This window comes from Ranitomeya imitator, chromosome 6, assembly GCF_032444005.1.
Source record: "Ranitomeya imitator isolate aRanImi1 chromosome 6, aRanImi1.pri, whole genome shotgun sequence".
Taxonomy (NCBI): domain Eukaryota; kingdom Metazoa; phylum Chordata; class Amphibia; order Anura; family Dendrobatidae; genus Ranitomeya; species Ranitomeya imitator.
The window spans coordinates 241,218,249-241,231,078 of record NC_091287.1 but is presented as its reverse complement, the minus strand read 5'-3'; the positions used below and the strand labels follow the sequence as shown (position 1 = coordinate 241,231,078).

General features: G+C 43.7%; 1 long non-coding RNA gene across 1 annotated transcript; it reads left to right on the top strand.

Annotated features, from left to right (window-relative positions):
- LOC138642397 (uncharacterized) lies at nucleotides 1-6,082 on the top strand. The gene is made up of 3 exons (XR_011314040.1): nucleotides 1-4,399; nucleotides 4,672-4,745; nucleotides 6,031-6,082. It is a non-coding gene; the product is annotated as an uncharacterized lncRNA (long non-coding RNA).
- The last annotated feature ends 6,748 nt before the right edge of the window (nucleotides 6,083-12,830 follow it).

Sequence of the window (12,830 nt, the reverse complement as noted above, 5' to 3'; positions counted from 1 at the left end):
AGCGCGGCCCTGCACTTAGTAACCCGATGTTTACCCTGGTTACCCGGGGACCTCGGGATCGTTGGTCGCTGGAGAGCTGTCTGTGTGACCGCTCTCCAGCGACCAAACAGCGACGCTGCAGCGATCCGGATCGTTGTCGGTATCGCTGCAGCGTCGCTTAATGTGAAGGGGCCTTAACAGCTGACAGAGAGCAAGTAAATTGCAACATGGCTTATTTTTATGCTGTTTAACCTTTAGGCTGGGTTTACATTACGTTTAAGCAGTCCGTTAGACGGACTGCATTACACCGCGGTCCGTTAACGCTGCCATTGAGCCCTATTTCGGGCACATCGCCAACGCATGCCAAAATGGGTGTGCGCTAGCGATGTGCCGTCATTGGGTGACAGACCCTCGGACGCGGGCTGCAGCGTTTCCGGGCCCGTCACCGCTACCTCAGAAAGAGCAACTGCTAGCTCTATCTGATGGCATGTCGGCACTTGCGTTTAACACAGTCCGTTTAACGCATGTGTTGAACGGGCTGCTTTAACGTAATGTGAACCTGGCCTTAGTGCAATTTAATAACATGAGAATACCGATTTCATCAAGAGAACCCTGCCCAGTTGTCTAATCATACCCAGACAGCTTCAGTTCCTTTTACTAGGCTGTGCTATGTAAATGGATGACATGCAATATAAGAAGATGATAGGTTTCTCTTTAAACTGGGCATTTAACATCTACACAATAATTTGGGGATTCTCTGAAGATGTACTCAGTTATTACTCCAAACATTGAGTAGCTAATGTTATTCACACAATTATTTAGACTATAAAGTATATTCAGTCATGAAGAGAGCAGATCTGTGACAAGAACCTGTGTTATGCACTAAATAAAGCACAAATAAGTAAATGCATGGTTTCCTATTTAAAGCAGTTGTAGTAAGTCGGTGAGGACATTGTCACAAGAGGATGCCAGTACATGTGCTAGGGCATGTAGTGGTCTCTAACCAGATTTGGCCTGTCTCTTCTTTTTTTTTGAGTAAATTAGGAAGACAATACCTGACCAATCTCATTTTTTTTCATCTGATCAGGAGGTTGTTTTTTTTGTATTGTTATTTCAGATGTTCTTACAGCCATTCTATGCCATCTAATCCTTCTGAGTGTAAAAAATAATGGCTGGCAAAATTCATAAATGTCTTCCTTGCCATTCACTGTGTATAACCATGTGTTCTGCATGGGGGCATAGGCCATGTCGGACACTAATGGTCTATCGTAGCTGTATGTCTCCACCATCATTGATGAGGTAACGCCTTACTGGAAGTACATTGTTACTGGATCTAGCAAAGAACGGCTGAATTGTGGCTCTATTCCAATCAGGTGTAGATAGACGGGTCGTAAAGTAATTCCTTATGTTTGCCTAAATGCTGCAGACTTCTTTATCCGCTATGTTTACTAGTGTAAGCACTCCGCCTTTGTAACTACAGTATGTTTTAGCTCTTATTAAGGAGTCTACTGACTGAGATGAGTAGTCGCCTATCTGTGTGCAAACCCCTAACACCCAGGGGGGCCATTTCTAATGTCCATCCACATTAAAGGGACTCTTTCACCTGAATTTGGAGGGAACAATCTTCAGCCATAGGGGCGGGGTTTTTGGGTGTTTGATTCACCCTTTCCTTACCCACTGGCTGCATGCTGCCTGCAATATTGGATTGAAGTTCATTCCCTGTCCTCCGTATTACATGCCTGCACAAGGCAAGGAATCAAACACCCAAAAACCCCGCCCCTATGGCTGAAGATTGTTCCCTCCAAATTCAGGTGACAGAGTCCCTTTAACCAACTAAAACAGAAGCACAAAAGGCACAATTTCTATTGTTTTGTTTGTTTTTCTTGTTCATTGTTGGCATATTTTGTTTGTATATTTTTTGGGTGGCAAATGTAATAATTTAAGAGCCATTTTTTCACCGGTTTTTTTCACCGGCTCCCTAGTAATACTAGAATACGTGGAAGCAAGGCTGGTAATGTGTGAGTACTTGTGAAAGTTTGTGCTGTGTGATCCGCCATTGTATGAAATCCTAATGCCTACAACTGCATGTCTGATTCTGTAATGTTATTCTGAAGAAAGCGGTCACTCGTAAACCAAGCAGCCCATATTATGCAAGCAATGAACCATTTTAATAAACTAGAATTCTGCTTATGTTCATTGATTACGTGCCACTTATTGCTTGTGCTGGAAGGCTGCATTTATATGCCCTGTAAGTTCGAAGGGCAGCGCAAACTGCGCATGCCTGAAAAAAAACTTACAGCGCCGGGGCCGCAGCAGAACACATGGGCGACTGCTGCGTGTTGACTTCCTCAAAGTGGTCGCTGTTGCGGCTGCTGCTCCGACTGCGGAAGGTCGTCTGGGAAGCGAGGGACGCACCGCAGTGGTCACTGACAAGGCGGTAAATCCGGGAGCCCCAGTGGGACGTTAATGAAGGCAGAGCCCGGTGCGCAGAGTATTGAGTTGACGGCTGGGAGGCGTTTGTGTCCGGGGGAAAAGACATGCCCCCAGGACAAATTATAAAAAAAATTATTTTAGCGTTGACAGAATGCAGCATTAGTGCTTCACAAGGTGGCTCTTTTAGTTACAAACGCAAGAACTTTCACAAAAGTGAAACAGTAACTTTAGCAGAAATGACAATAGTAAAGCCTATATACGAAACTATGATGGTAAATTTGTTAGTATGAAAACCTTCTGGAAAGACTGGAATTAATTACGACTAACGAAAAAAATCGCATAGGGTTCATTCTTACAGAGTCTATATACCCAGAAAAATTAGTCTAGCTGCAATATAAAATCCAGCCGTTTATTTAAACCTAGCGGCACTCTAGACTGTAGTCTAAATATCCAGAAGGATTCACGGTGTTAAACATTACATTAACATTAGAAGCGGACCGGGGGGTCACAGCAGTGGTGTCTTGAATCTGTTCCGTCCACTTTTATGTGAGCAGTGGTGTAATGTGTGACCCCGCTATGTCCACTATATTACCACTCCCATAGAAGTAGACAGCAGGGTTACACATTGGACCACTGCTCCAATAGAAATGGACGGAGCAGATTCGCACATTACACCACTGATCATGTAAAACTGGACTGAGTAGGGGTCACATATTACATCACTGTTCCCATAGAAGTGAATAGAGTGGTGTCACAGTTACACCACTGCTCCATTAGAAATGTGTAACCCTGTTCTGTCCACGTTAATTAGAGCAGTGGTGTAATAACAGAATAGATAAATAGAATACACAGATGTCCTGTAGATATGTCACAAGCCCTCTACATACTGTATAATAAACTTGCACCCTTTATTGACTTTCATGTGATACTAAAGGATGTTTAGCCTAATAAATAATAGAGCCTCATTCAGAGACCAAAGCACCATAGGCTGTGATTAGTGGTGATGCCAGTAAGTAACTACACCGCTCATCAGAGTCGCCAAGCCTTCTGTACAATGGCCCCATAGTGCATTCTGGTATATGTTACTCCATCCTGGTAAATGGCCCCATCCTAGTATATGGTCCCCATCATGGTATAAGTCCCTTCAATGCAAAAGAAGAATACAAATCTTCTGCTTACCTCCCTTGCACTCTCACGCAGCACTGTCTTCTGTGTACCCTCAACAAGTTGGCGGCGAGCAGTGATGACAGCCTGTACTGTAATATTAACAGGCTGTGATCATCGCTCGCCACCACAGATACTCGCCTTACCCCGGGGCTGTTCCCGAGTTTTGTTTCCCCCCCGGCTTAATACACACAAAGGTTACCAAAAATAGTCAGGACAACACGCAGAGAAACAAAACTCTTTATTGTTTAACTGAAACTTTAAACTGTCACTTTGGGAGTAAAGTTGATTTCAAATGTTGTAGAATTTTACTTTTCTTGCCTTTCTGTTTGCAAAATCGTTGACAGCATCATCAAAGTCTATTTCTTCACTCAGCTGATGTTCAATAGACAGAATGGCCATATTTCCTAAACGCATGGCGCTCATTGTGGATCTTAGGTAATTTTTAATCAGCTTTAACTTTGAAAAACTCCTCTCACAAGTAGCAACACTTACAGCAATAGTAAGAAAAATGCGAAGGAGTATGACAATATTTGGAACTGAGTTCTCTAGACTGTATTTTACAATAAACTGCAACAGTTCAAGTAGACTGTCCTCCTTCCATGTCTCTTTTTTGTCTTGTGTAACAGCAACATAAAGAAAACTTAAGCCTTTTTCTCTCAATGAGGAACTCTTCCTTATTAATATCGTGATCTTGATTTAGCTGGCACTCATACTTCTCGTCCAAAAGGTGTGATGGAGTAAGGAAGGCATATTTTTCAGCAAGAGCATGAAGCTGTTGAAATCTTGTTGTGATTTCCTGGATCACTCTGTCCAACGAAAGGTACATTTCTCTCATCAACTCCGTTTCATATGGCAATGCAGCGTCTTGCGATTCTTCACCTGCCATCCTTTTCTCCTTTCTAGAGCGGCGATCCATATCTATTCCCAAATCTTCACAAATTTCTTTTGCATAAGCTACTGAATGCTTAACTAATTCCTCTCTGTTTTCTGTTAAAAATGCTTTTAATACTCCAAGTTTTATGTCACATTGTTGGATATTTAATCCTTTGGTCTGTAGGTAGACCTGTGTGTCATTAATTTCTTTAAGCACAGATTCCCACAGGCCAAGAAAGCACAGGAAGGAAAAAGATTGTAATGCAACAAGCAACACGCCAGCATCTGACCTGGTAACTCTATTTTCTTCTTCACCAGTTAAATGTTCTACAGCCTGTAAAATTTTGGAGTACCGTATATACTCGAGTATAAGCCGAGATTTTCAGCCCAAATTTTTGGGCTGAAAGTGCCCCTCTCGGCTTATACTCGAGTCACGGTAGCGGTGGGGTCGGCGGGTGAGGGGGAGAGGGCGCTGAGGTATACTTACCTAGTCCCAGCGATCCTGACGCTGTCCCTGCCGTCCCACGGTCTTCTGTGCTGCAGCTTCTTCCCCTCTTCAGCGGTCACGTGGGACCGCTCATTAGAAAAATGAATAGGCGGCTCCACCTCCCATAGGGGTGGAGCCGCCTATTCATTTCTCTAATCAGCGGTGCCGGTGACCGCTGATAGAGAAAGAGCCTGCGGCACCGAAGACAGCTGTGACAGGCAGAGGGAGCGTCAGGATCGCTGGGACTAGTTAAGTATTTTATATTCACCTGTCCGCGTTCCAGCCGCCGGGCGTCGCTCCATCTTCCCGGCGCCTCCATCTTCCCGGCGTCTGCGCTCTGACTGTTCAGGTCAGAGGGCGCGATGACGCATATAGTGTGCGCGGCGCCCTCTGCCTGATCAGTCAGAGCAGAGACGCCGGGAAGATGGAGGCGCCAGGACCGGACGCCGGGAGCTGCAAGCAAGAAAGGTGAGTATGTGTTTTTTTTTGTTTTTTTTATTGCAGCAGCAGCGGCGGCACAGATTTATGTGGAGCATCTATGGGACAAAATGAACGGTGCAGAGCATATATGGGGCACAATGAACGGTGCAGAGCATATATGGGGCACAATGAACGGTGCAGAGCATATATGGGGCACAATGAACGGTGCAGAGCATATATGGGGCACAATGAACGGTGCAGAGCATATATGGGGCACAATGAACGGTGCAGAGCATATATGGGGCACAGCTATGGGACAAAATGAACGGTGCAGAGCATTGTATATGGGGCACAGCTATGGGACAAAATGAACGGTGCAGAGCACAGTATGGGGCACAGCTATGGGGAAATATGAACGGTGCAGAGCACTATATGGCACAGCTATGGGAAAATATGAACGCCGCAGAGCACTATATGGCACAGCTATGGGGAAATAATGATCTATTTTTATTTTTGAAATTCACCGGTAAATGCTGCATTTCCACCCTAGGCTTATACTCGAGTCAATAAGTTTTCCCAGTTTTTTGTGGCAAAATTAGGGGGGTCGGCTTATACTCGGGTCGGCTTATACTCGAGTATATACGGGTAATTTTTTTTCACTGCACTCACAGCATCTCCCCGTGCACTCCACCGAGTTTCTAATACACGCTTGACACTTTGACCAGTGACTGAAATCAGAACATCCCAGTGATGGGTACAGGTCCTTCTCAAAAAATTAGCATATAGTGTTAAATTTCATTATTTACCATAATGTAATGATTACAATTAAACTTTCATATATTATAGATTCATTATCCACCAACTGAAATTTGTCAGGTCTTTTATTCTTTTAATACAGATGATTTTGGCATACAACTCCTAATAACCCAAAAAACCTGTCTCAATAAATTAGCATATTTCACCCATCCAATCAAATAAAAGTGTTTTTTAATAACAAACAAAAAAACCAACAAATAATAATGTTCAGTTATGCACTCAATACTTGGTCAGGAATCCTTTGGCAGAAATGACTGCTTCAATGCGGCGTGGCATGGAGGCAATCAGCCTGTGACACTGCTGAGATGTTATGGAGGCCCAGGATGCTTCAATAGCGGCCTTAAGCTCATCCAGAGTGTTGGGTCTTGCGTCTCTCAACTTTCTCTTCACAATATCCCACAGATTCTCTATGGGGTTCAGGTCAGGAGAGTTGGCAGGCCAATTGAGCACAGTAATACCATGGTCAGTAAACCATTTACCAGTGGTTTTGGCACTGTGAGCAGGTGCCAGGTCGTGCTGAAAAATGAAATCTTCATCTCCATAAAGCATTTCAGCCGATGGAAGCATGAAGTGCTCCAAAATCTCCTGATAGCTAGCTGCATTGACCCTGCCCTTGATGAAACACAGTGGACCAACACCAGCAGCTGACATGGCACCCCACACCATCACTGACTGTGGGTACTTGACACTGGACTTCAGGCATTTTGGCATTTCCTTCTCCCCAGTCTTCCTCCAGACTCTGGCACCTTGATTTCCGAATGACATGCAAAATTTGCTTTCATCAGAAAAAAGTACTTGGGACCACTTAGCAACAGTCCAGTGCTGCTTCTCTGTAGCTCAAAAGTGGCTTTAACCTGGGGAATGCGGCACCTGTAGCCCATTTCCTGCACACGCCTGTGCACGGTGGCTCTGGATGTTTCCACACCAGACTCAGTCCACTGCTTCCTCAGGTTCCCCAAGGTCTGGAATCGGTCCTTCTCCACAATCTTCCTCAGGGTCCGGTCTCCTCTTCTCGTTGTACAGCGTTTTCTGCCACATTGTTTCCTTCCAACAGACTTACCATTGAGGTGCCTTGATACAGCACTCTGGGAACAGCCTATTTGTTGAGAAATTTCTTTCTGGGTCTTACCCTCTTGCTCGAGGGTGTCAATGATGGCCTTCTTGACATCTGTCAGGTCGCTAGTCTTACCCATGATGGGGGTTTTGAGTAATGAACCAGGCAGGGAGTTTATAAAAGCCTCAGGTATCTTTTCCATGTGTTTAGAGTTAATTAGTTGATTCAGAAGATTAGGGTAATAGGTTGTTTAGAGAACCTTTTCTTGATATGCTAATTTATTGAGACAGGTTTTTTGGGTTATCAGGAGTTGTATGCCAAAATCATCAGTATTAAAACAATAAAAGACCTGACAAATTTCAGTTGGTGGATAATGAATCTATAATATATGAAAGTTTAATTGTAATCATTACATTATGGTAAATAATGAAATTTAACACTATATGCTAATTTTTTGAGAAGGACCTGTATAAGAAGAAAAAAATGTGAACAAACGCTCCACAGTTCCAAAAAATGTAACCGAACTCAGTGCAACAGAAGCTGCATGTACACCTGCCAAATTCAGAGAGTGATTTGTACATGCAACAGATTCAGCTTTTTTGTTTATTTCCTTAATGCGTCTCTGAACGCCAGTACGTTGACCAGCCATTACAGCAGCATTATCATATGCTTGTCCTCTACAATTTTGGATGTCAATTCCGTATTTTTCTAATTGTTGCAAAATCACAGTTGAAATACTCTCTGAAGTTTTACATTTTATTTCAATAAAATCAACAAATGATTCCACAACCTTAACATCATTTCCATTGATCATAACGTAGTGTAAAACTTGGCACATTTGATCCTTATGAGAAATATCAGGGGTGCTGTCAAATATCATAGAAAAATACTATTTTTACTTGCTCCACAACTTTGCTTCTTACTTTCCCTCCCAAAATTTCTATAAACTCATTCTGAAATGTAGGAGAGAAATATGATATAGCAAACTTTTTTCCCAACTTGATTTTTAGAATATGTTCACGTAGCACTGGATCATATTTCGCCAACAAATGAACTCATTCTAAAAAAAATTCCCTTATTTCCAGTTGATTCAGGTTCGTAATCAGTCTCATGATGGATTACTTCTCTGTGACCCCATAATGCCAAATTTTGTTTAGCCAGGAATCTAATGATATCCAACAATCTTGAAAGTATCTCCCTCTACTTCTTCACATTATTTTCTACTGCTTCCTGTACTTTTTTATCAATTGTTACGCCACGTTGAAGTCTAATTTCTAACTCCTTCCATTTTGTGAAACATTCTACATGGGCCACACTAGATTCATGGTTGTATACTTTAGGATTAAGTTTCCACCATGTGTTGAATCCATTCACTGAATCAAAATTAGACTGACTTGTTTCTGCATCTGCAAATAGTCTGCAACAAAAGCAGTAAAGGGCTTTTTTGGAAGGAGAGTACAGCAACCATAATCTCAACATTTTTTCATTATTTTAAAAAACCAGTTGCGTGTAAGTTTTCTGTTTTGTCCTTTGATTGATGCACCCTCACGAACCACTTCAGCAAAGTCTGAGTCTAGATGCTGAACCACTGATGCACCTTGACGTACCAGTAAGATCCTTGTATCATCATTAATTTTACTCGGCCAAAGACCAACATCCTTTAAATCAATAGCAGGAATATTTTGATCATCACACTCCTCATTGCTTCTTGAAGTTGAAGGAGCACTTGGGTCAATGTCTTGGTCATCACACTGCTCATTGGTTCCTGAAGTTGAAGGAGCACTTGTGTCTAATGCTGTGAATTTAGGAATCTCCTCAGCAACAGGAGTAGTAGTATCGCGGCTGAGATAGTTTAGTAGTGCACCTTCATTTTTTAGTGCACCTTCATTTTTTTTCAAATCTTCCTCCTTAGCCTTTTTCTTTTTTCTAAACATTGCGCCACTTTCTTTTCTTCGCTTCATTTTATCTAAGCCTAACAAAATAATAAAAAAATAATGAAAGGTCAGACCAGGGTCCGGGCCACCAGGATGGCACTCCTGTAGCCGGCAAAAGAGTGGGACTGGTTGCAGACACTCCAGCATTCCCAGAATGACGTCACTTTCTGCCTAAGTCTGGGTGCTGCTACACACAGTCCCGACCTCCCACCAAATGACCAATCGGCACGGCAGCGGAGTAAGTTGGTAAAGCCTGTACGCTGAATTTGAATTCTCTATGATGCATTTTTTAGAATTAAAAATAATGCAGCAGGAATAAGACCTCAGATGGACAAGTTAAATTCTTTCGCCGGTGAATGTTACCATCACATGATCGGGACTGCAAAAAAAACCAAGTTCCACTTACCTGACCGCGCTCCTGCTCTCTCCACGCAGCTAAAGCGTGCACTCGCCGGCGACTGACAATGACGTCAGACGCCGGCGACATGCACGCTGGGACTAACGTCAGCTGCCAGCCTCAGATTGGCTGGCGGCTGTTAACTATTGACGTGCGGGCGCAGGCCCGCACGTCAATAGCGTTAAACGGCTGCAGCGCTGGCCGCGGCACGGTGACCCACCCCCCGCATTGTGCTGCCCGGGGCGGCCCCCGCACCCTCCTTCCTACGCCACTGCGTATGTGATGTGTGTGTCGTGCTCAGACCAAATGAAAGAGTCAGCCCCCAGTGATTAATGCAAAAGTTAATAAATAAAAAACTAATAAAGTGGTCCATTTTCATTTTGTATAAAAATAATGATTATATAATCTATAATTATTAATACTAAATAAAAAATAAAGGCACCTTCCCTTTAAATATTGGCCTGGTGATATGCAATAGAAATTCTCATTCTCCATTCCATGTGAAGGGGCTGCCCTTGATGACAGACATCTTAGCCAAAGCTGGTAGGTCCATCCCTTCATACAGAAGGAGAAGGTATGGTCATAGAGGAAGGCAGTCCTTGTGGAGGTTACAGTGGAGGGAGAAGTGTTCTATTTGCTTTTTCTCATAAAAAATACCAGATGCCTCTTTCAGGATTATCAACCTGAAAGGTCTAAACAAAAAGCCGCACCCCTTCAAGATGGAATCTATAGAATCCACCATAAAACTGCTGTTTCTGGGTTGTTATATGATCCTTCTGGACTTAAAGGAGGCATGTTATGTTCCGATTCACACAGAGGATAAAAAATTCCTGAGATTGGCTCTAGCCATAGCTGGAAAGATCAGGCATTTCCAGCTCAGGATTCTTCCTTTGGTTTATTGATAGCCCCACAAATTTCTACAAAAGTGATAGCGTACATTATGGCTCAAGGAAAAATGTCAACTTCCAAAGGAAAAGATAGTAAAAGTGTCAGTGGGATTATCGCCATTAGCACCTTATCTATGACCCTCAGGAAGGCCATGTCATTGCTGGGCCTCTGACCTCTTGTATTCCAGCAGTTTCGTGGGCTCAGGTGCACACCAGAAAGCTTCAATGGGACATTCTAACAAGCAAAAAAAGCACTAAAAGGTCATCTGGAAGGAAGAGTACCCCTTTCCACTGTCCATTGGTGGTTCAATACAGAAAATATATCATGAGGAGTTCCTTGAAAAATTCAGTTCAGAATATTATAACCACAGAGTCCAAAAGGTTGGGGAGCGCATTCAGAGGATGGGTGGTCCAAGAAAGGTGGACAAGCGAGGAAAAGATAGCTCTTTTAGATTGGAGAATTCTAAGGGCACTGAAAGATGCGATAGAGAACCTACTCTCAACGATAAAGGCAAGACATGTTCGTATTCTATTAGACAACAGAGTCAGGCCATGTTCACACTTTGCGGTTTTTACCGCGGAACCGCGGCGATTTTGCAGCTGCGGGTCCGCTGCAGTTTCCATTGCGTTTACAGTAACATGTAAACCCTATGCAAACCGCTGTGCACATGCTGCGGGAAAAACCGTGCGGGAACGCAGCGGTTTACAACCCGCAGCATCTCCCTTCTTTGTGCAGAATCGCGGCGGTTCTGCACCCATAGGAATGCATTGATCCGCTTTCTTCCCGCATGGGGCTGTGCCCACCATGCGGGAAGTAAGCGGATAAGGTGCGGGTGGTACCCGGGGTGGAAAAGAGGAGACTCTCCTCCAGGCCCCGGGAACCATATTTGTGTAAAAAAAAAAAAAAAGAATTAAAATAAAAAATAATGATATACTGACCTCTCAGCGCTGCACGCGGCCGTCCGGTCTCAGGTTTGCTATGCGAGCAGGACCTGCGGTGACGTCACGGTCACATGACCGTGACATCACGAAGGTCCTTCTCTTACAGCATCTTTGGAACCGGACCGCCGCCTGCAACGCCGAGGAGATCGGGACGTCAGAGGGTGAGTATATCATTATTTTATTATTTTTAACATTACTATTGATGCTGCATATTGCTGCATATGCAGCATCAATAGTAGGGGTAAAATCCTGCAGCGGAACCCGCAACACAAACCGCGATAAATCTGCAGGGATAACCGCAGCGGGTTTGCCCTGCAGATTTATCAAATCCACTGCGGGAGAACCCGCAGGGACCCGACGCTATGCGTCACAGTGGCATACATCAACCATCAAGGAGGAACTCTGTCAGTTTTGCTGATGGCAGTGGCAAAACATCTTTCAGATAGCGGAAAAAAACATCTCTGTTCATTGACAGCTTTACACAGAGTGAACAACAAAGCAGTCACACTGGGTTTACTAGGGACCGTTCCTGTCAGACTAATCTGATCAGTTTCTATGAAGAGGTAAGTTCTGGACTGAACCAAGGGAACCCAGTGGACGTAGTTGTTGGGGCGGTCTGCAAGTCAGACCCTCAGGGATATTGGATGGCTGCCAAATGTGAGGTTTCTCCGGAGAATGACGGACAGAGACAGGGAAGAATCTGTATCTAACCGCAAGCCTTTAATTCCAGGAAGGACCTTCAGTTACAGTGGGGCAAAAAAGTATTTAGTCAGTCAGCAATAGTGCAAGTTCCACCACTTAAAAAGATGAGAGGCGTCTGTAATTTACATCATAGGTAGACCTCAACTATGGGAGACAAACTGAGAAAAAAAAATCCAGAAAATCACATTGTCTGTTTTTTTTAACAATTTATTTGCATATTATGGTGGAAAATAAGTATTTGGTCACAAACAAACAATCAAGATTTCTGGCTCTCACAGACCTGTAACTTCTTCTTTAAGAGTCTCCTCTTTCCTCCACTCATTACCTGTAGTAATGGCACCTGTTTAAACTTGTTATCAGTATAAAAAGACACCTGTGCACACCCTCAAACAGTCTGACTCCAAACTCCACTATGGTGAAGACCAAAGAGCTGTCAAAGGACACCAGAAACAAAATTGTAGCCCTGCACCAGGCTGGGAAGACTGAATCTGCAATAGCCAACCAGCTTGGAGTGAAGAAATCAACAGTGGGAGCAATAATTAGAAAATGGAAGACATACAAGACCACTGATAATCTCCCTCGATCTGGGGCTCCACGCAAAATCCCACCCCGTGGGGTCAGAATGATCACAAGAACGGTGAGCAAAAATCCCAGAACCAAGCGGGGGGACCTAGTGAATAAACTGCAGAGAGCTGGGACCAATGTAACAAGGCCTACCATAAGTAACACACTACGCCAC